This window comes from Acomys minous (genome assembly GCF_964271855.1).
Source record: "Acomys minous genome assembly, chromosome: 8".
In the NCBI taxonomy this organism is placed as follows: Eukaryota; Metazoa; Chordata; class Mammalia; order Rodentia; family Muridae; genus Acomys; species Acomys minous.
This window is the reverse complement of record NC_140489.1, coordinates 6785729-6807578: the sequence shown is the minus strand read 5'-3', so window position 1 is coordinate 6807578 and position 21850 is coordinate 6785729. Positions and strand designations below refer to the sequence as shown.

The 21850-nt window shown below is 50.5% G+C and overlaps 1 gene segment (V, D, J or C); it reads right to left on the bottom strand.

Moving 5' to 3' along the window:
• Positions 1-20308: 20308 nt before the first annotated feature.
• LOC311603443 (Ig alpha chain C region-like) lies at positions 20309-21478 on the bottom strand. The segment is given in 3 exons: positions 21470-21478; positions 20907-21084; positions 20309-20703 (listed from the first exon to the last, which is right to left on the bottom strand).
• Positions 21479-21850: the final 372 nt, after the last annotated feature.

The following is a 21850-nucleotide window of genomic DNA, read 5'->3' as shown; positions in this document are numbered from 1 at the left end:
ACTGAGCTCTGGTCCTTATCAATGAGCTCTGTTCTTCATCACTGAGCCCTTATCCTCTGGTCCTGGTCACTGATCCCTGGTCTTGACTACTGTATCTGGTTCCTTCATCATCTGTCCGTGGTCCTCCACACTGAGGTCTGGTTCAGAGAAGTGTGACTGAGCTCTGATACCAAGGCCAGATTCTGATACCTGGTTTATGATCCTAATAAAAAGGTGTTGGTTGAGAAATCTGGGTCCTGGTCACAGTCCTGATCATTTGGCCTGGAGACTTGGCCAACAACATGGATCTCAGAGCATGGACACTGGATCCTTGTTCTAATAACTGGGTCAATGTGCTTTAGTCACTGGGCCCTGGTCCTCAACACTGAATTCTAGCCCCAAATTCTCTTACTAACATTGGTCCTGGATCTAGGTTCTCAATTTACATCCATTTGTCAGGGGTCCAAGGCTCAAGACCACAGTGGTATTTTACAAGAAGTCCCTTTGCCATCCCTAGCCTCATTCTCAGCAAGATCTCTGCACGGTCTAGGACAGACTCCAGAGCCCCCACAACAGTGTTCATACACTGGGATGCAAGTGGGACAGTGACCCTTTGCTCATGTGCCTTTCCCAGGCTCAGAGGAAGTGAATGGAAACAAAGCATGTCCGGGCCTGGCGAGCTGGAGCCTCTGGCCCTGGGGTCTACAGATCTGGGTCAGCACTGTGCAGGTTTGCAGTACAGCTGTGGGGGCAGGGCAGGGATGGCCATGAGAGTAGCTGTTGTTTTTCTTTCTTCTGAAGCCTCTGTTGTTTGTCACCTGCTGAAACACTCAAAATAGCTCTGAGAGCCGAGGTAGCTGAGTCATCACGACCCTATCTCAGCCAGGTGCCCCAAACCAGAACTACTGTTCTGAGAATCACACACCACAGTGGACATGGCCAGGTGGGCCTGGGGCGTGGAGGAGGGGTTGGAGCCATGGCAGCCCTGTCAGCGAATGAGGGGGCCCTATCCCTCAACGCTAGCCAGGGCCATCCACCATCAGGCCTTAGTGAGGCCATGTTCTGCTACAATGACGAGGAGAAGTCTAATTAAGATCAAGTATGGTGCTCCCAGGGTCATCCAGAGTCAAGCAGTGTCAGCCAAGGTCAACCAAGGCCAGGCTGAGGTCAGCCATCATCACCCAAGGCCACACAGGCTATTCTGGCAGACAGCTAGAACAGTCAGCTCAGCAGGCGACTGGTGATGCAGAGCTCAGAGTGTACATGCGGACAGGCAAGGCTCCACAGGCAGGCAGGTCCCTCACTGCACATGCCTTCCCTCAGTGTTCCCAGATCACACTGGGTTCCACACTATGGGGACAGTCCTGTGGACTCATAGTAGGTTCTGCTCTCATAACCGATGAAACCGAGGTTCACTGAAGGAAGATTGAACCAGGCCCAGTAAAGGACACACATGGAAGAGGTGACACAGAGATGCTGAGAGAGACAGGGAGGGTTAATGGACACAGAGATACTGAGAGAGAGAGAGATAGGACAGAGACACTGAGAAACACAGAAGCACAGAGTCATGGAAAGAGATAGGGAAACACTTCAAGAGACTCTTAGTGAGACAGAGGTGAGATGAGGGGACACAGAGACACTGAGATAGACAGAGAAAGGGACACTAATAGAGACACAGAGAGGAGAGGGGACACAGAAGTATTGAGAGAGACAGAGATGAGGTGAGGAAATCAGAGATATTAGAGTTACGAAAAGACAGAGACCCTGAGGGGGACAGAGACTGAGAGAGAAAGAGACATTGAAAGAGACAAAAGAGACACCAAGTGAGATAGAGAGACACTGAGAGAGACAGAGATACCAAGAGACACAGAAAGACAGAGACATCCAGAGACACTGAGGCACTGAGAAACACAGATGGGGACAATGGGACAAAAAAAATGAGAGACAGGAGACCAAGGCACCTAGAGACACCTCTGTGGAGAGAGACACAGACACAGACACAGACAGAGCAGACCCTGGGAGAGATGCAAACAGGGGGACAGACACACTGAGGCAGAAAGACTGAAAGATGGACAAACAGACAGACAGAAATGGAGACCAGGATGCACAGAGACAGAGACTGACATCCAGAGATGCAGACATAGGGATGAGGAGAGACAAAGAGACTGGAGGGAAAAGAGACAAGGACAAACAGACAGAGACAAGGACAAAGAGACAGAGGCACAGAAGTGAAACAGGCATAAGGAAGGCACAAGGCAAGAAGAGCCTGACAGACAGACTTGGACAGGAGAGACAGTGGCGTAGCAATGGGGCTCACACAACACTCAGATGAAGGCCCTGGCACACACACTCTCAGATGAAAGCCATGCCTACACAGAGCCATGAGTGAGCCCTCGGCAGATGCACACCACAGCACTCACATCCAGCTCCACACACACACACACAATCACACACAGACACAGCACCTGGCTGCCTGTCCCAAACCTCAGAGCCATCTGCCCATTCCCTGTCCTCCAGGCCTGTGCTCATGGTGGCACAGTGAGGGTAGCTCAGCCTGGCCACTTCCCATGGGACCTCGTGAGGGCCAGCATGAGCCTCTGGTCCACAGTGCCCACCATTTGCTGGCCTTGCATTCCATGTCATGCCTCAGGGAGAGCAGGCCACATGGCCTCTACCTGGTATAGTCTGGGGAGCAGGCTTCAGGTAAGGCCCAAACAGAAGGGGTGCAGAAGATGGTGGGCAGAGGTCAGCTGAGAGAGTGCTGGCCAGTTTTGTTTGGAGAACAGGGATGGCTGCTCCAGGCTACTGAACATCCCAGGCCAGCTTCCAACATTACACAGAGCTGCTGAAATGCAACCAACACCCTACCCATTTTCTTGTGATTGCCCATATGAGTGCATGCCTCTGGACATCAGGAGGTCTCTCACAGAGCCACATAAGACTCAGGAACCGGGGAGGGGAAAGATGTACAAGAGGGGCCTCCTCTTAGGACACCGGGATCCCAGCCCTCAGGATAGCCTGTGAGCACCACATGTAGAATAGTATGGCCCCAGGTACTGATGCACACCAGCAGTCACAGAGCTAGAGGCCTGGAGGGCTCGAGTCTGTGTGAAGGGCTACTGCTTGGGCTCCTCCTACCCTGGTCCAGTACCAGCTGGCTGGACAGGGGCTCAGGACAAAGAGGCATGAAGGAGTCTTGGGACCACAAGGTGGGAGCCTAGGGGCTGTGCCCTGACTGAGCCTGGGTATGTGGCAGCTGCCTCATGGGGAAGACACCCAGCATCCAGGTAGAGGAAAGGGGTGATCAGGCCTAGGGAGACAGCAGGGTGTGAGCAAGTGGAGACAGCTCTGCTCCATTTGTCGAGGTATTTGGATATGTGCTTCATGAACACAGATCTAAGAACCAGGTCTGGCTCTCACCTGCCCTCAGTGGGTCTGTATTCCTCAATACTGCACTCCCTGGGCCTCTCACATTGGCAGACTTATTAAAATGTTTGTGCTATGTGGTTGGTGCTCAGGATTTGGGCCTGAGACACTGGGTGGCAGAGGATGGTCAGTGTCGAGGGCTCAGGGTGCAGGTGGGCACAAACTCTGCAGTGTGCCTCCATGAGGGGCAGGATGAAAGTAGCCTTAAATGCCCTTTTCCATCCATACACCCAGCCCATAGTGACCGCCCTTGCCATGGTTCCTGTGGGGCCACACATTCAGTGCCAACTGAACCTTCACCATGAACTCTTGGAAGGCCAGGGCCTCTGAAGGCTGCATGCATCTTTGTCGTTCTCCGTGACTTCTCTCTGCTCCCACAGGCCCTGTCCCAATCCACCGCTGTCCTCAGTGGACAACCATGCCAGATTCAGACAGGGGTGGGATGTGGTGGCCCCATAGACTGACACACTCAACACTCTTGTGCCTTTCACACCCACATGTACAAGCATGCTCACCCCCACTGCAGTCCCCTTCTTCAGGGCCTGGTGAGTCCTCCTTGGGAGTCCATCCCCACTCCCATGTCTCCTCAGGCCGGAGCCCCGCATACTCAGCTCTTTGTGGAGCTAATGTACCACAGCGCCTGATGTTGGTGCTACAGCTGCTGTCCCAGGGGCTCCTAGGGATGCTTGACCACCATGACCCCAGACGTGAGCATAGGAATGGCCTGGGGTCAACAGAGTCGGACACTGGAGGGATTGGCCTGAGATTTATGTAGACCTCTATGTCTTTCTTTCCTTAGTATGTTATTTCATGAAAGCCTACAAAATAGGATCTTCTATTCCTTCTATTTCTCTTTGCCTGCTATCAGGGAACCTTCTAGAAAGAGTGTGCTCTCTTCTCTGCTGCCTGTGAAGAAGGGTTCTGTATGCATGGTCACAATGTGGTGTTTCCCTTCTTGTCTAGTTTAAGTTCAGGATACTCTGGGAGAGAGACAGGCAAAGGAGATAGATAGATAGATAGATAGATAGATAGATAGATAGATAGATAGAGCCAGAGCAGGGAAGTAGGATAATACATGGAGATGTAATAAAGGTGAGTTAGAGAGAGAGAGAGGGAGGAAGAGATTGCAGGACAGAGGCAAGGAGAGACAACGGGAAGCTTGGCAGAGAGACAGACAGGGAGAAAGAGACAGACAAAAAGAGACAAAGAGATGAACAAGGGAGAGGTGGAGACAGGAGGTGCAGAACACATGACAGCCAGGCCCAGAAGCTTTTGGGCTGCAGCCATGTGGGGCTGCAAGACAGCCTCCATTTCTGAATCGACACAAATGTAGCTAGCTTCTTGCTCTGTCTGTCTGTCTGTCTGTCTGTCTGTCTGTCTCTCTCTTCTAGCATGCTTTCTTTTACATTTTAGGCTTGCTTCTCAGTATGTTGGGTTTTCTTATTCTTTTTCTAAAACTCTTCTTCTTACCATGTGGCTTCTTGTCAGTCATGTGTGTCTGATCTCCATGTCAGGTCAAATGTCCATGTGTGTCTGATCTCCATGTCAGGTCAAATGTCCATGTGTGTCTGACCTCCATGTCAGGTGAAATGGCCATGTGTGTCTGACCTCCATGTCAGGTGAAATGTCCATGTGTGTCTGACCTCCATGTCAGGTGAAATGGCCATGTGTGTCTGACTCCCATGTCAGGTAAAATGTCCATGTGTGTCTGACCTCCATGTCAGGTGAAATGTCCATGTGTGCCTGACCTCCATGTCAGGTGAAATGGCCATGTGTGTCTGACCTCCATGTCAGGTGAAATGGCCATGTGTGTCTGACCTCCATGTCAGGTGAAATGGCCATGTGTGTCTGACTTCCATGTCAGGTCAAATGGTCATGTGTGTCTGACCTCCATGTCAAGTGAAATGTCCATGTATGTCTGACCTCCATGTCAGGTGAAATGTCCATGTGTGTCTGACCCCCATGTCAGGTGAAATGTCCATGTGTGTCTGACCTCCATGTCAGGTGAAATGTCCATGTGTGTCTGACCTCCATGTCAGGTCAAATGGCCATGTGTGTCTGACTCCCATGTCAGGTCAAATGGCCATGTGTGTCTGACTTCCATGTCAGGTGAAATGTCCATGTGTGTCTGACCTCCATGTCAGGTTAAATGGCCATGTGTGTCTGACTTCCATGTCAGGTGAAATGTCCATGTGTGTCTGACCTCCATGTCAGGTCAAATGGCCATGTGTGTCTGACCTCCATGTCAGGTCAAATGTCCATGTGTGTCTGACCTCCATGTCAGGTTAAATGGCCATGTGTGTCTGACTTCCATGTCAGGTGAAATGGCCATGTGTGTCTGACCTCCATGTCAGGTGAAATGTCCATGTGTGTCTGACCTCCATGTCAGGTTAAATGGCCATGTGTGTCTGACCTCCATGTCAGGTTAAATGGCCATGTGTGTCTGACTTCCATGTCAGGTGAAATGGCCATGTGTGTCTGACCTCCATGTCAGGTCAAATGTCCATGTGTGTCTGACCTCCATGTCAGGTGAAATGTCCATGTGTGTCTGACCCCCATGTCAGTTCAAATGTCCATGTGTGTCTGACCTCCATGTCAGGTTAAATGGCCATGTGTGTCTGACTTCCATGTCAGGTGAAATGTCCATGTGTGTCTGACTCCCATGTCAGGACAAATGGCCATATGTGTCTGACTTCCATGTCAGGTGAAATGTCCATGTGTGTCTGACCTCCATGTCAGGTTAAATGGCCATGTGTGTCTGACTTCCATGTCAGGTGAAATGTCCATGTGTGTCTGACCTCCATGTCAGGTCAAATGTCCATGTGTGTCTGACCTCCATGTCAGGTCAAATGTCCATGTGTGTCTGACCTCCATGTCAGGTTAAATGGCCATGTGTGTCTGACTTCCATGTCAGGTTAAATGGCCATGTGTGTCTGACCTCCATGTCAGGTGAAATGTCCATGTGTGTCTGACCTCCATGTCAGGTGAAATGTCCATGTGTGTCTGACCTCCATGTCAGGTGAAATGTCCATGTGTGTCTGACCTCCATGTCAGGTCAAATGGCCATGTGTGTCTGACCTCCATGTCAGGTTAAATGGCCATGTGTGTCTGACCTCCATGTCAGGTGAAATGGCCATGTGTGTCTGACCTCCATGTCAGGTCAAATGTCCATGTGTGTCTGACCTCCATGTCAGGTCAAATGTCCATGTGTGCCTGACCTCCATGTCAGGTGAAATGTCCATGTGTGTCTGACCTCCATGTCAGGTGAAATGTCCATGTGTGTCTGACCTCCATGTCAGGTGAAATGGCTTTGAATTACTTCCCCTAGGCTGATGCTTAAGTCCTAGAACTTTCCTGCCTTGAAATTTTCTTTTAACTTTGATAAAATTGTCACTGTGCTTCCAGCAGGTGGGGGATAAGCCAGGGAGGAAGAGGCAGAGTCATGGACAGAGACAGAATGGTAGGGAGAAAGACAGGAGCCAGGGAGACAGACAAGGAGACAGGCACAGAGAGGAATAGGCATGAGGAGAGACTGAGACAGAAGCATAGGGAGAGCCACAGTCAGAGAGAGATGAAGCAGAAGTGGAAAGACAGGGAGAAAGAGAGATAGGCAGCAAGGAGAGGAAGGGAAAGACACTGAAAGACAGCAACAGGGAGACTTAAGCATGCGGTTAGCAAAACAAAACACCAATCCTTGCCCTTATGAAAAAGAAGTTTAATATATAAAGTCTGAACATACCAAATGGATCTAAGTGACAAGACTATATTTTAAGGAAGTGTACGTTATAGCTAGGAACTTAACACTAAATTAAGACATTTCTTTTGAACTAGAGAAGCATTAATTTCTTTGAGGAGAAACTTTAGAAGTTAAAGATGTATTTTTTTAATTTAAAAAAGTTAATCTATAATTTGAAAAAAAATTTTAGTAAAAGGACACAGCAATTTAAAGAACCTTTATTTGAAAAAATTCATTTTTGTGTCTTAATAGTTGTTTTTTTAAAAAATAAATTGCCAGATCTGGGTAGGGGTTTGATGATGACTGCATGTATTGTCCTTGGTTGGTGCCATAGATCGAGCAGAACCCCTGGGCCCAGATCTGCCCATCATAGTGTTCTTACTAAGGGACAGGACATTCTCCACAGTTAAGTGGAGACTGGGGACTGACTTTCACATGAACTCTGGTGCCCCATATTTGGCCACGTCTCCTTGATGGGGAGGCCCATTGCCACTCAGAGGAAGGATAGCAGACTACCACGAAGAAACTTGATACCCTAGCATCATATTCAAGGGGAGGAAGTCCCCTTCAGTCACAGTCAGAGGGAAGGGGAATGGGGTGAAAGCAGGAGGGAGGGAGGAATGGGAGGATGCATGGGATGGGATAGCAATTGAGATGTAATATGAATGATTTTACTTTTCAATAAAAATAGTATCGTAAAAATGGCACGTGAAGTTAGAAGGGAGAAGTGGTGGTGGGAGTAGAGGACAAATTGTTGGGGTGGTAATGGTGGGTACACATTAGCAAACACGCATGTATAAAATTATCAAACAATGAAAAAATAAATTGCTTTCAGGGAAAAAAGAAAAAGCATCAGAGAGACATGGAGAGGCACACACAGATACAAGGGGATAGATGGAAAACGGAGAAAGAGAGAGGCAGAGACGGAGGGACAACGAGACATAGTGACAACAAGATTCAGGAAGGGAGAGAGAAAAGTAGAGAGACAGGGAGATATGGAGAGAAAACCAGAAGCAGGGAAAAGACAAAGAGAGAGAGGAAGACAGAGAAATGGGACAGAGAGAGAGAGAGAGAGAGAGAGAGAGAGAGAGAGAGAGAGAGAGAGAGAGAGAGAGAGAGAGAGAGAAGCCCGGAAAAGAACGGGATGGAGAAAGATAGACACAGGTAAAGACAGAGAACTAGAGAGATAGAGGCAGACAGCAAGGGAAGAGAGACATGGCGAGGGGCTGAAAGAATGGCAGAGAGAAGAGAGAGACAGAAAGAAGAGAAAGACAGCCAGGGGTAGGGAGACACGCCTGAAGATACTCTTGCTCTCTTTCATCTAGAGACAGGGAGAACAGCAGATAGACCCAACACACACACACACACACACACACACACACACACACACACACACACACACACACACAGACAGAGGCAGAGATCAGACAGGGGAGAAAGAGGAGAGGCCAGGTTGTAGAGAGAGCTCTGATGGAATTGCCAAAGATGGAGTCAGCAAGAGACAGAGATTTCAACTGAGGGACAGGCTGAGCAGAGAATCACACACAGAGGGGGGGGGTGTTAAAGCTGGGAGAGGCAGGGGTGACCAGAGAAGAAGACAGAGGGAGACAGCTTCTTGGAAGAGCCAGTGACAAGCCAGGAAGGACTATGTGTAGTGTCATAGTCGACAGGCTGGAGTCCCAAGGCCTGTCTCCATGTGGCCACAGGCTAGCTCCCTGCCTGCCAAGCCTGTCTGTGGAGGGAGTGGGGAGTGGGCTGGACTGAGGCAGGCCAGGATTTTTCCAGTGGGATGGCCAGCGACTGGGTTGAGGGTACAATCACTGGTCACCACCCTCTTGGTCTGGGTAGACCCAGGATCTTGAGCACACCTACAGCCTTCCCTGGGGTGTTGGGACCACTCATCCTTGCCCATATCCACTCATGCCCTCCTGCTGAGTCAGATTATAGCAGTGCTAATAAGTGGAAAAAACACTGAATTCATTGTCATTGTTCGTAGGGGTCATAGAGCCCCCAGCCCCAGTGGCCTACCCTGGGAGGGATCCCCCCATCCCCAAGGCTGGCCAGCAGCCAGGATGGGGTGGCACTGCAGCTGCAGGTGGGTGAAATCATTGCTACTATTTCTGGAAACAACCACAGAGGGTGAGAAACATGTTCTTCTGCATGGAACAAACATCCATTTGCATGTGCCCTCGAGAGTCAACTCTGCGCAGAATGAGTAACCTGGCAGGTGTGAGGGTGGGGGAGAGAGGTTGGGAGCAAGCCCTGTGTCAGGTGCTGGTAACTGAGCCCAGAGACCCCAGACTGTAACCCCTTAGCCCATGTGGGAGAACTGCCCTTGGTCAGCTAACTCATCTCAGGTTGGGCCACGATGGAAAGCCCTAACAGTCTCAAAGCATCTACTATCCTAATCATGAAGGGAAGTAATCAGGCCCCTCATGGGGATGGTGAGCAGTGGTTGTACCCTCAGCCCAGTCGCTGGCCGCCCCACTGGAAAGATTCTAGTCTGCCTCCCCACTCTCTCCACAGACAGGCTTGGCAGGCAGGGAGCTAGCCTGTGGCCACATGGAGACAGGCCTTGGGACTCCAGCCTGTCGGCTATAACACTGCACGGCTTGTCACTGGCTCTTCCAAGAAGCTGTCTGATCCTGTCTCACATGCTTTCCCTCTGTCTCCTTCTCTGGTCACCCCTGTCTATCCCAGCTTTAATTCCACCCCCCCTCTCTCTGAGTTCTCTCTGCTCAGCCTGTCTCCCTCATTTGCAGAGTCTGTCTCTGCTTCCTTCCATCTCTGGCAGTTCCATTGGAGAGCTCTCCTCTACCATTCTGCCCCTCCACATGCGTCTTCTCTTTCTGCCCTTCCATCTCTGCATCTCCCTGTCGCTGTCTCTCTGTTACTCCCTGTTTCTATCTCTCCCTGTCTCCCTGTCTCTGTTTCTCTCTCTCTTGGCCTCTGTCTTTTCTCTCACTGTCTTTATCCCTCTGTCTGTTTCACTGTCTCTCTCTTTCTCCCTCTTTCAGTCTGATTTCTCTCCGTCTCTATCTTTTTTCTCTATGTATGTGTGCCTCTCCTTTCTGCCATTCATTATCTCTTTCTAAATCAGTCCTTGTCTCTGTACTCTTGTCTCTCCCCATCTCTGTTTCCTTGTCTGTCTGTCTCTCGGGTTCTGTCTGTCTATATCCATTTTTCTCTCTTGTCTTGTCTCTTGTCTCTGCCTCCCACCTCTCAGTCTCTTATATCCATCTCCAACTCCCTATCTTTCCCTCCCCTCTGTGTCCACATTTACCCTCTTTCCCAAGCCTCCAGCCTCTAGGTCAGCCTGTTGCTGTCTCTCCCTTGCTATGTCTCCCTGTATTTCCCCACCTTCCTGTCTTTCTGTCTTTTTCCCTGAGTCTCCTGACCCATAAACTAGACAAGAAGGGAAACATCACTCTGTGACCATTTTTACTCGATCTGTCTCCACAGCCAGTGGACAGAGAAAAACTCTCTTTCTAGAAGGTTCCCTGAAAGCAGGCAAAGAGAAATAAAAGAACAGGAGATCCCATTTTGTAGGCTTTCATGAAATAACATACTAGGGAGAGAGGCCTTAGTCACATGGCGTATATGTAGTTCTCCGTGGATCTCAGGCCAGTCTCTCCAGTGTCTGACTCTGTTGACCCCAGGCCATTCCTATGCTCACGTCTGGGGTCATGGTGGTCAAGCATCCCTAGGAGCCCCTGGGACAGCAGCTGTAGCACCAACATCAGGCGCTGTGGTACATTAGCTCCACAAAGAGCTGAGTATGCAGGGCTCCGGCCTGAGGAGACATGGGAGTGGGGATGGACTCCCAAGGGGGACTCACCAGGCCCTGAAGAAGGGGACTGCAGTGGGGGTGAGCATGCTTGTACACGTGGGTGTGAAAGGCACAAGAGTGTTGAGTGTGTCAGTCTATGGGGCCACCACATCCCACCCCTGTCTGAATCTGGCATGGTTGTCCACTGAGGACAGCGGTGGATTGGGACAGGGCCTGTGGGAGCAGAGAGAAGTCACGGAGAACGACAAAGATGCATGCAGCCTTCAGAGGCCCTGGCCTTCCAAGAGTTCAAGGTGAAGGTTCAGTTGGCACTGAATGTGTGGCCCCACAGGGACCATAGCAAGGGCACTATGGGCTGGATGTATGGAAAGGGGGTTCAAGGCTACTTTCATCCTGCCCCTCATGGAGGCACACTACAGAGTTTGTGCCTACCTGTACCCTAAGCCCTGTACACTGACCATCCTCTGCCACCCAGTGTCTCAGGCCCAAATCCTGAGCACCAACCACATAGCACAAGCATTTTAATGTCTGCCAATGTGAGAGGCCCAGGGAGTGCAGTACTGAGAGACACAGACCCACTGAGGGCAATTGAGAGCCAGACCTGGTTCTTAGATCTGTGTCCATGAAGCACATATCCAAATACCTCGACATGCCGGGCAGTGGTGGCATATGCCTTTAATCCCAGCACTCAGGAGGCAGAGGCAGGTGGATTGCTGTGAGTTTGAGGTCAGCCTGGTCTACAAAGCAAGTCCAGGAAGCCAGGGGTACACAGAGAAACCTTGTCTTAAAAAACAAAACAAAACAAAACCCAAATACCTCGACATGGGGCAGGGCTGTCTCCACTTGCTCACACCCTGCTGTCTCCCTGGCCCTGATCACCCCTTTCCTCTGCCTGGACGCTGGGTGCCTTCCCCACGAGGCAGCTGCCACATACCCAGGCTCAGTCAGGGCACAGCCTAGGCTCCCACCTTGTGCTGCTGTTTCTCCCTGTGCCCTAGCACATCCCATGCTCATAGCCCATGGTCCCCAGCTGGATGAGCTGTTCCTAGTGTGCGATCTCACACTCGCTGAGCCCCATCCCTTCTGCCTTTCTCCTCTGCAGCTTATCCCTGGAGGCTGGAATCTTCCTGCAACTGTTTCTCACCGAGGTTCTTAGATTTGCTCCTTTAGGCATAGTTACCAGGAGCAAAGCAGAGACCTGGGAAGTTGCCAGTGTGACCTAGAGCAGAGGCCAGAGGCCAGGCCTGGCAGACAGAATGACCCTCAGCCGCCATTTCCCTATGCCTTGATCAGGACTGGCCAGAGTTCCCTCAGCTGCCAATGGATCTTGATCATCACTGTCTGCGCTCTGTGTGTGGGCCTTATTTGTTTTTTTTTTTTCTAAATCATGATTGTTTTTTTTTAATTTTTAAAAATTAATTTATTCATATTACATCTCAGTTGTTAGCCCATCCTATGTATCCTCCCATTCCTCCCTTCCTCCCACTTCCCCCCTACTCCCCTCCCCTCCCAGAGTTTGTGTGAAAGTTAGATCTCCTTCTCCACTCACCAGTGGAGAATGTCCTGTCCATCGGCTAGTCCGGGTAGGGGTTCGAGGTTTACTACCTATTTTTTCCTTGGCTGTTGCCATAGTTTGCGGAGGACCCCAGGGCCCAGACTCGCCTGTAGTTTTCCAGGACCCGCTGAATCCTTCTATTTCCTCTTTCTTCCAGGCTTCTCACACCTAAAGTCTCAATAGGATGTCCTCCCCTCTTACCCACTTTCCTGGTAGGTACAGTTTTTCATGGGGACGTACACCTTGGACTAGTGTCTCGATATAAGTGAGAATATACCATTTAGCTCTTTTTGCTTCTGTGTGAACTCACTCATTATGACAATTTCTAGTTCAATCCATTTGTCCACAAATTTTGGAAATTCCTTGTTTTTAATAGCTGAGATGGGCCTTATTTGTATTAATCCTGATAGGCTCCTGTCCCTTAGACCACCCTGACCACAGGTTATGTTCCCCTCATTCGGACAATCCCTTCCGAAGCGTGACATGGAGTGCAGGGCCAGAACGTGGCAGCCACTGGCCCCAGAACCTCGGGCTGATGATCACTGAGCCCTGTAAGAGGTGAGGCTGAGCTGCTGCTCTCAGTGTGCCTCCTGGAGGACCAAAGCCTGGAGGAGAGGAAGTCGTGTAGGTGGGTTTGAGGTTCAGCTGGGCAAGGCAGGTGCTGTGCCTGTGTGGAGGTGGCTCTTTTCTGAGTGTGTGTGTATGTGCGCACGTGTGTGTACGTGTGTGTGTATACACACACCAGGGTCTTCAACTGAGCGCTGTGTGGCCCCCATTGCTGTGCCTCTGTGTCTCCTGTCTGTCTCCTCTTGCCTCTCCCTTCTTTATGCCTGCTCTCCTGTTTGCATCTGTCTCTCTGGCCCTGTTCTGTTCCCGCAAGTGTCTGCTTCTCTCCTTTTCTGTTGTAGCCTCTCCTCTCCATCTCTATGTTCCTGAACTGTCTCTTTCTCTTGCTTCTGTGTTCCATGTGTGTGTGTGTTAGGATCAAGTTGTACCCTACTTTAAATTACTTAAATATTGTATGAAATAGTGGATTTTTTTTTTCCGAGACAGGGTTTTTCTGTATAGCCTTGGCTGTCCAGGACTCCCTTTGTAGACCAGGCTGGCCTCGAACTCACAGCGATCCGCCTGCCTCTGCCTCCTGAGTGCTGGGATTAAAGGTGTGGGCCACCATGCCTGGCGAAATAGTGGATTTTTAAAGACTGTACCTTACACTGAGAGATTTCAATTTCCAAATGGCCTTTGACTCCATTTTGAAGTTGGAGGAAGACAAAGTGGATATGTAAATAGCGTCACCTGCCCAGAACCTTCCATAAGGCACAGAATGATAAACAACTTACCCTTAATAAGGTGTCACCCTATACATTTATCAAAGATGACTGAGACTATAAGAACACACAGGATATTTAGAACCATCTCAGGAGAACTGGGCCTGAAAACTCATCATACACACTTAACTAAAGAGAGGTGCCACACCGTCACTTGAACCCACAAAGAGGAGGGCATTTAGCATTGTGACGGCAATGACCCCACTAGCCTGTCGTTTGATTGCCTGGCATACACGTCAAGAGATCTAGAGGCAGAGAGCCCCTGGGTGCACCAGGGCCTTCAGTTTGGCTCAGTACACACTGTTGTCACAGTTTATTGTGTCACATCTGACTGTCCATTCACTAGTCAGCATTCTGTCCGTCGGCTGTATGGTCTCCAGCGTCCTACAGACTGCGTCTGTACTCGACTCAACCCTGAGGCTCAGTTTGGCTTTGCTCTTACAGCTTGACTCTACAAGGAGTCAGTCTTTCCTGGGGTCTCTAGCTGACTGCCAGCATCGATTACATTCTGTTCTACTCTATTGATACTCCCGTTTTCTGAAGAAAATTTCTTGCTATCCCTGTCAGCGTTCTGCATGCTTCTCATGAACCTAGGGGACTGTTCTCATCGTCTAGAACCAACTGTAGTCTGGGAAGCACTCAGGGAGGTCATGTGCAGGGAGGGACCTGCTTGCCCGTCTGCATGTACACTCTGCGCTCTGCATCACCAGTCGCCTGCTGAGCTGACTGTTCTAGCTGTCTGCCAGAATAGCCTGTGTGGCCTTGGGTGATGATGGCTGACCTCAACCTGGCCTTGGTTGACCTTGGCTGACACTGCTTGACTCTGCATGACCCTGGGAGCACCATACTTGATCTTAATTAGACTTCTCTTCGTCATTGTAGCAGAACATGGCCTCACTAAGGCCTGATGGTGGATGGCCCTGGCTAGCGTTGAGGGACAGGGCCCCCTCAGTCGCTGACAGGGCTGCCATGGCTCCAACCCCTCCTCCACGCCTCAGGCCCACCTGGCCATGTCCACTGTGGTGTGTGATTCTCAGAACAGTAGTTCTGGTTTGGGGCACCTGGCTGAGATAGGGTTGTGATGACTCAGCTACCCTCGGCTCTCAGAGCTATTTTGAGTGTTTCAGCAGGTGACAAACAACAGAGGCTTCAGAAGAAAGAAAAACAACAGCTACTCTCATGGCCATCCCTGCCCTGCCCCCACAGCTGTACTGCAAACCTGCACAGTGCTGACCCAGATCTGTAGACCCCAGGGCCAGAGGCTCCAGCTCGCCAGGCCTGGACATGCTTTGTTTCCATTCACTTCCTCTGAGCCTGGGAAAGGCACATGAGCAAAGGGTCACTGTCCCACTTGCATCCCAGTGTATGAACACTGTTGTGGGGGCTCTGGAGTCTGTCCTAGACTATGCAGAGATCTTGCTGAGAATGAGGCTAGGGATGGCAAAGGGACTTCTTGTAAAATACCACTGTGGTCTTGAGCCTTGGACCCCTGACAAATGGATGTAAATTGAGAACCTAGGTCCAGAACCAGTGTTGGTAGGCAGAATTTGGGGCTAAAAGTTAGGCTTAGAAGTCAGTGTTGAGGACCAGGGCCCAATGACTAAGTCAAGGCCATTGACCAGTACAGGGACCTGGTTATTAGAACCAGGTCCCAGTATCTAGGACCATGGCCTAGGGTCCGTGATCAGAACTCAGTGATGTGGGCCAAGGTCAAATGATCAGTATCTAGGTCCAGTGTCCATACCCGGTCCATACTGTCAACTAGAGTCAAATGTCCAGAACCAAGTCAAAGACCTAGTGACCAGAACTAGGGCTCAGTCTGGCCAACCATACTGCCCAAGAGCAGAGAGCTCCGTGATAAGGGCCAGGGATCAGTAATGAGGACCAAGGATGAGTCATGAGGCCCAGGCCTCAGTGATGAGGCCCAGGGATCAGTGATGAGGATCAAGGCTCAGTAATGAGGATCAGGGCTTAGTGATGAGGATCAGAGCTCAGTGATGAGGATTAGGGAACAGTGATGAGGATCATGGGTCAGTGATAAGGATCATGGATCAGTGATAAGGACCAGGGCTCAGTGATGAGGACCAGGGCTCAGTAATGAGGACCAGGGCTCAGTGATAAGGATCAGGGCACAGTGGTGAGGACCAGGGCACAGTGATGAGGACCAGGGGTCAGTGATGAGGATCATGGTCAGTGATAAGGATCAGGGCTCAGTGATGAGGACCAGGGCTCAGTGATGAGGAACAGAGACCCACTAATCAGTGCTGAATCTGGTGATAAGAACCTAGGGACACTGTTGGTCACAGGTGCCTCAATAGAGAGATAAACTCACCAAGATACTAAGCCTTTATTTTTCGAAGAAGCAGAGGGGTTCAGCCTTCTTGGAAAAGACTGACCCTAGCTAGCTCACTCCAGTTACTTTATTCAATCATTCATTACACAGGGTTAATTGGGGCTGGGAAAGGTTCCAAGTACCAAAGTAATCTTGCCCTTGCTGCCCATGAGGGCAGATGAACCACAGAATCTCAATCCCTTTTTACCGTGGCTAGGCACAATTAAAAGTAAGAACTTCAGGCTTGCTAGGAGTATCTTAGGACCAAGGTCTGTGCAGCTGCAAGCTCTCAGGTAGCATCAGGTGCAGACTTTCCATGCAAACAACACTTCTTCAAGGTCCAAACAGGCTGAAAACAACTTCTCAGCTTTTATTGATCAACCCAGAGAGAGCAAAGGCTTTGCTGAAACATTTCACTTAAAGCAGACACAAAGGCATCACTATCCATTTCACTACATGTTGTTTAGAAACAGGGCTTAGTGATCAGGATCAGGATCAGGGGTCAGCTCAGGACTCAGTGACCAGTACCATGGGCCACTGATTAGGAACAGGAACTAGTGATTGGATTTGTCATTAGTGATGAAGGCCAATGGTCAGTGGTCTGGACTAGGGCTCAGTGATGGGGACCGGAACCAGTGATCATGACCAGGATTCAGTGATCTGGACTAGGTAAGGTGAGTGGACCTGGAATCAGAGATCAGGGATAGGATTCAGTGATGCTGAGGACCAGTGACAAGTGATTAGAACGAGGGCTCAGGACAAGGGATCAGTGGACAAGGACCAGGGCCTGATGATGATGACTCAGTGATCAGCATCAGGGTTCAGTTACCAAAATTAGGGCTTAGTGATCAGGACCACAGTTTGTTGTTTGGTGAAAAACACCAGGGGCAAGTGTTTAGAAATCAGGTCCAGAGATCAAGCTTAATGACCTGGAATTGGGTTTGAAGATGCCACTAATACCATCCCTTGATGAAGCCACATAATAAGTCCATATTACGTCTCAGACATTAAACAATGGACACCCTGTGTCTGCCCTGCTCAATACCCTCACATTCTATGATGTAAGCATACTGATTTAATATGGTATCTCCACACTTTCCCTGGACCCCTTCTATCCCTTAGTTAATGCTTGTCTTTGAGAGTAAGAAATTGTGCTTTTTGCACCAATTTATTGCTCAGAAAAGTATGTGAGTGGGAGTGGGAAGTTGTCACATAGGTCTTCACTCTGAAATGTAGAGGATCTTCTCCAAATGTCGCCCCTGCAAAAACAAGATGATCAGACAGAGGGAGTTAGGAGATATCTTTGCTTTTGCCCCAGTCCTAGCCCTGGGTTGTGGAAGACTGGGTCAAATCCGGGGAGTGCTGTCATCATAGACTCCCACTCCCTTAATGTCTGTGAAGGATTGCAAGGCCAGAAGTGAATCCTGAATGCCCCTGCCCCAACCCTGTAACCCACCGTCTCCGTGACTGCCACACACGCTGGTTCCTGGTCAGTAGTGGGGGATCTCTTTGCTGCCAAATGGGCCTCGCACAGTTGTAACAGTGAGTGCTGCACTGTAGAACAGGCTCAGTAGGAAGAGGGTGAGGAAGGTCACCGTGGTGGGCCACAGGCTAGCCCCTGGAGCATCTTCCTCCAGGACGTCTTGTGATTTGTCCAGTAGCACACGGGGAAATGGCTCTCGACATTCTGTAAGACATAGGTAACCTTCTAGACCCAAATCCATGGGGACTGGGGCTCAGGCCTAAGGCCTCCCTTTCTATGCCTGCTTGGGCTTTGGGGACAGTGGTGGTGGTAGTTCCTTATCTTAGGGATAAGGAGGAGGCAAGGTCTAAGATAAGGGTATTGAATTCTTGTAGTTCTTGAGATGCCCCCCAAGACCCATCTCTCTCAGGGGACCCCAATTAGAGAACCGGCATGGCGAGAGTGTTGTTTCTGTCTTTGTGGGCTCTAAGAACAGTCTGAGCCCAAGGCTACCTGGGTCTCAGTTCTCTCTAGATATTTAGCAGTACCTCACTAAGCCCCAGTTTTTAGGTTAAGCTTGGCCTGGGCACTAGAGTTGGACAAGACCAGACACCCTCAAAAAGGTACAGTTCTACATGATTTCAAGGGCCGGGCATGTGACCAGAGGACTCTGTTGCACTATTAAGAATTGTGACTGGGGGATCAGCCAATAGGTAAAGGCATCCAGTACAGACCACCCTGCTGTCCTCAGGGTCCCAGTGCATAGACCTTTCATGCTAAGTGGAAGTAGGAACTGTTCGTCACATGCGAATGGAGTCAACCACTCATATCCCTGTCATTGTGCCCATCCATCAATCCTTCCGCCATCGCATCCACTCATCTGTGTGTTCATCCTCTTACCCATCCTCCGGCCACTCACTCATCTGCTCACCCAGCCCCCCAGCCTCTCTCCTGACCACTGTGATCTTGTGTCTTCATGCCTGCTCTGCCTTTTTGGGTTCCGTCTTTTATCTACTGCCTCCTCCTTAGTCGACGTCCCTGTTATGTGCCAGGCCTTGGACTCCATGGGTGGCTATAGTACTTTTCTGGGTCAGGTCTGCTGCCCTTGCCAATTTCAGGGAACTGGACTTTCAAGGGGAGAGTGTCCGAGGTGTGTGTGGGCCTTTACTCCATTGTTGCTCTGAGAGCAGAGGGAAGTTGTCAGAAATCAGGCCCCTGGGGAGGTTCTGAAGGCCTGAAAAACAGGAGCAGGGGCCCCACTGCCCTCTTGTGGGCATCCTAGGGCCAAGTATACCTGGGTATAGAACTTTGTGTGTTCTTGGGGTGCCCATGTAGAAGGCCCATGTAGGAGAAGTGTCTATGGCCTGCTCCTGTTCCTTCCCAGATTTGCCCCCTACCCTGGTTGTGGTTTGCTATAATCTGGCTCAGGGTAGGAAGGGAGGTTTAACTTAAAAAGGACAGGCAGGGTGAAGGGGCCATCTAGAAGGGTCTATAGTCGTGTCCATGAGTTGTGTGTAGTTCTCAGGCTTGGTTCTGGGAATTCTACTGGAAGCTTTCGAGTGGGCTCCCTTGCTTTCCAGAAGCTGGGTGTGGCCTGTGAACTTTGTCTTCCTCCAGGGTTCAGGTCTGTGTGAGAGTGCAAATGTGTGTGTGTGTGTGTGTGTGTGTATGTGCATGTGTGTGTGTATGTGTGTGTGTGTGCACACATATATGCCCATGTGTAGGTATGCAGAGTGGGTGCTGTTGGGGGCTGTCTGTGCATATGTTATATCTCTTTCCCATATGAGTCAGTAGTCACCCTGCGTGACTGGCCCATTGAGGGCGGGTGGCATCTTCTTTTTCCCAGTGCCCCGTGGATTCAGCCCTTCATTTCTTCACTGTCCCTGTTGTGACCCCCAGATGGCACCATCCTCGACCTTGCTACTCTCTTGCCCCTTCGACTCCTTGCTAGATCCAGAAACTGCAATTTAATACACAAAGGACCATACCACCCGCCTCTCAGAGTGTTTCTGCAGCAGCCTGTGGCTCCTGGCACTGCCCCCTGAGCTTTACCTGTCTTGTCTGAGTCTGTTAATCTCCTATTTCATCTCCAGCTTATCCTTGCCTCCCATTTACTGCACATTCACACGACGGGCACACACCCTCATAGGCACACACACACACACACACACACACACACACACACACACACACACATTTCCACCGACAGGAGCATACACACACACACACACACACACACACACACACACACACACATACACACACATTTCCACCGACAGGAGCATACACAGATTTACACATACTCATAGGTATACAGAGGTACACATGCTCACAGGGACACAGGTATACTCACACTTACAGGCATATACATATGCACTCATACCCACATATACACTTATATACTCATGGGCACACACAAACTCACTCCTCCCTCTAAGGCACATGGACCCACATCCACAAGCACTCACTGGTACATACACATGCACACACACACACACTTTAGGCATGAAGGGCCTTCAAACTCTCTGAGGCCTCACAGGCTCAGTGTGGGGGGGTGTGCCTCTCCCTCCCTGGGCTCTGACCCTTTCTAGTGTTCTATAGACCCTAAAGATGACATGATGGACGGGCACTGGATGGAAGTGCAGGGATACATTGGATGAGCACAGAGTTTATTTAAAGAATAGGGGCAGGTAGGGTGGCTCAGTAGCAGATGCCATCTGCCTCTGACATGATCACAGACACGTTGACGTTGGTGGGTTTACCCGACTGACGGTCGATGGTCTTCTGGGTGAATTTCATGGGCAGGGCCTCGTGGCCCACCGTGCAGGTGTACTTGTCACCCTGTCTCCAGCTTTCTGCTGACACACGCAGGACACTGGTCACTGAGTAGGTGGAGGGGCCTTCTTTTGGCTCCTTCAAGGGTTCGTACACTAGGTAGCTTTCAGTGGGTAGTTCCTGGTTTCCATGCTGCCAACGTATTAGCACGTCTTTAGGGTTGAATCCTCGCACCAGGCATGTCAGGGACACCATCTCATTTAGGGCCAGCTCCTCCGACGGCGGCGGCAGCAGGTGGACCTGAGGTGGGAAGGTGTTCTCTGGAAGGTAAAGAGAAAAGATATGGTTCAGAGAAGAAGAGCAAAGTTTTTCTTGCCTTTCCCTTCTTGGCAGTTCCTCAGATAGCCCCAGTTTCCCTCTGTGATGTAAAGGTGGGAGCAGTTGAGCATCTGTATTTGAGGGAGGGGGCAGCCATGTAGGCACGAAGTGTCACACGATATCCCAGGGGTGCATCTGGGCCTACCTGTGACTTTGACAATTGTGCCAGTTAAAGTCTCAGCCTCAGGGTGAGTAACTGTGCATGTGAAGAGCTCCGCATTGTTCCATTGCTCAGCGGCGCCGGGCAGGATGCTGGACACACTATAGCAGCCGCAGGAGTCCTGCACAGGGGCCTGCTGCACTGCATCCTTCCCAGTGCTGGGCTTCCAGGTAAAAACGGCTCCTTCAGGCTTTCTCAGGCCACCCAGGGTACATGTGATGCTGGCGTCTGAACCCAGGAGCAAATCCTCAAGAGCTGGCTGGAGCAGTGTCAGGTGGGCATGGCAGTTTGGGGAACATTCTGGTATAACTGAGAAGTTTAAGCAAATCAGTATATTTTCTTTCTCTTTGCTATCCCCTCTTCTCTGGGTATCCTGAGGCCTCAGATCCTCCTGGCTTGTCCACACCCCCGCCCTCCCCCATAGGCTGACCAGGCAGGCCACTCTGGAGGCTTCCAAGGTTCTCTGTGGTGATGTGCTTCAGAGGGGACTATGGGTCCTGGTACCAGGTTAGGATAGGACTTACCCCACTCCTAGGTCACCCTCTCACCTGGGACATATTCGCATGGCACTCCCATTGTTTGGACAGGGCTAGAGTTGTGCTGTACGGAGCATGTCGCAGATGTTCCATTTGGGCACTTTTCAGCTGGCAGGGTCAACTGGCTGCTCATGGTGTACCAGCCCCCAGAGCCCAGGGCAGGTGGGAAGTTTATGGTGGTTACATCATCCCCACTCTTGTCCCAGGTCACTTTCATAGTTCCGGATGGGAAGTAATCCTTAATCAGGCAACCCATTATCACTGGGTCGCCTGCTGCTGACTGTGGGAGGCTCAGTGGGTAGATGGTGGGACTTCTTGGTGACTCTGGAACATAGGACATGAGCGAGATAGTAGTCTTCACATTACCCATCCTGAGACAATTTCTAGAAAAAG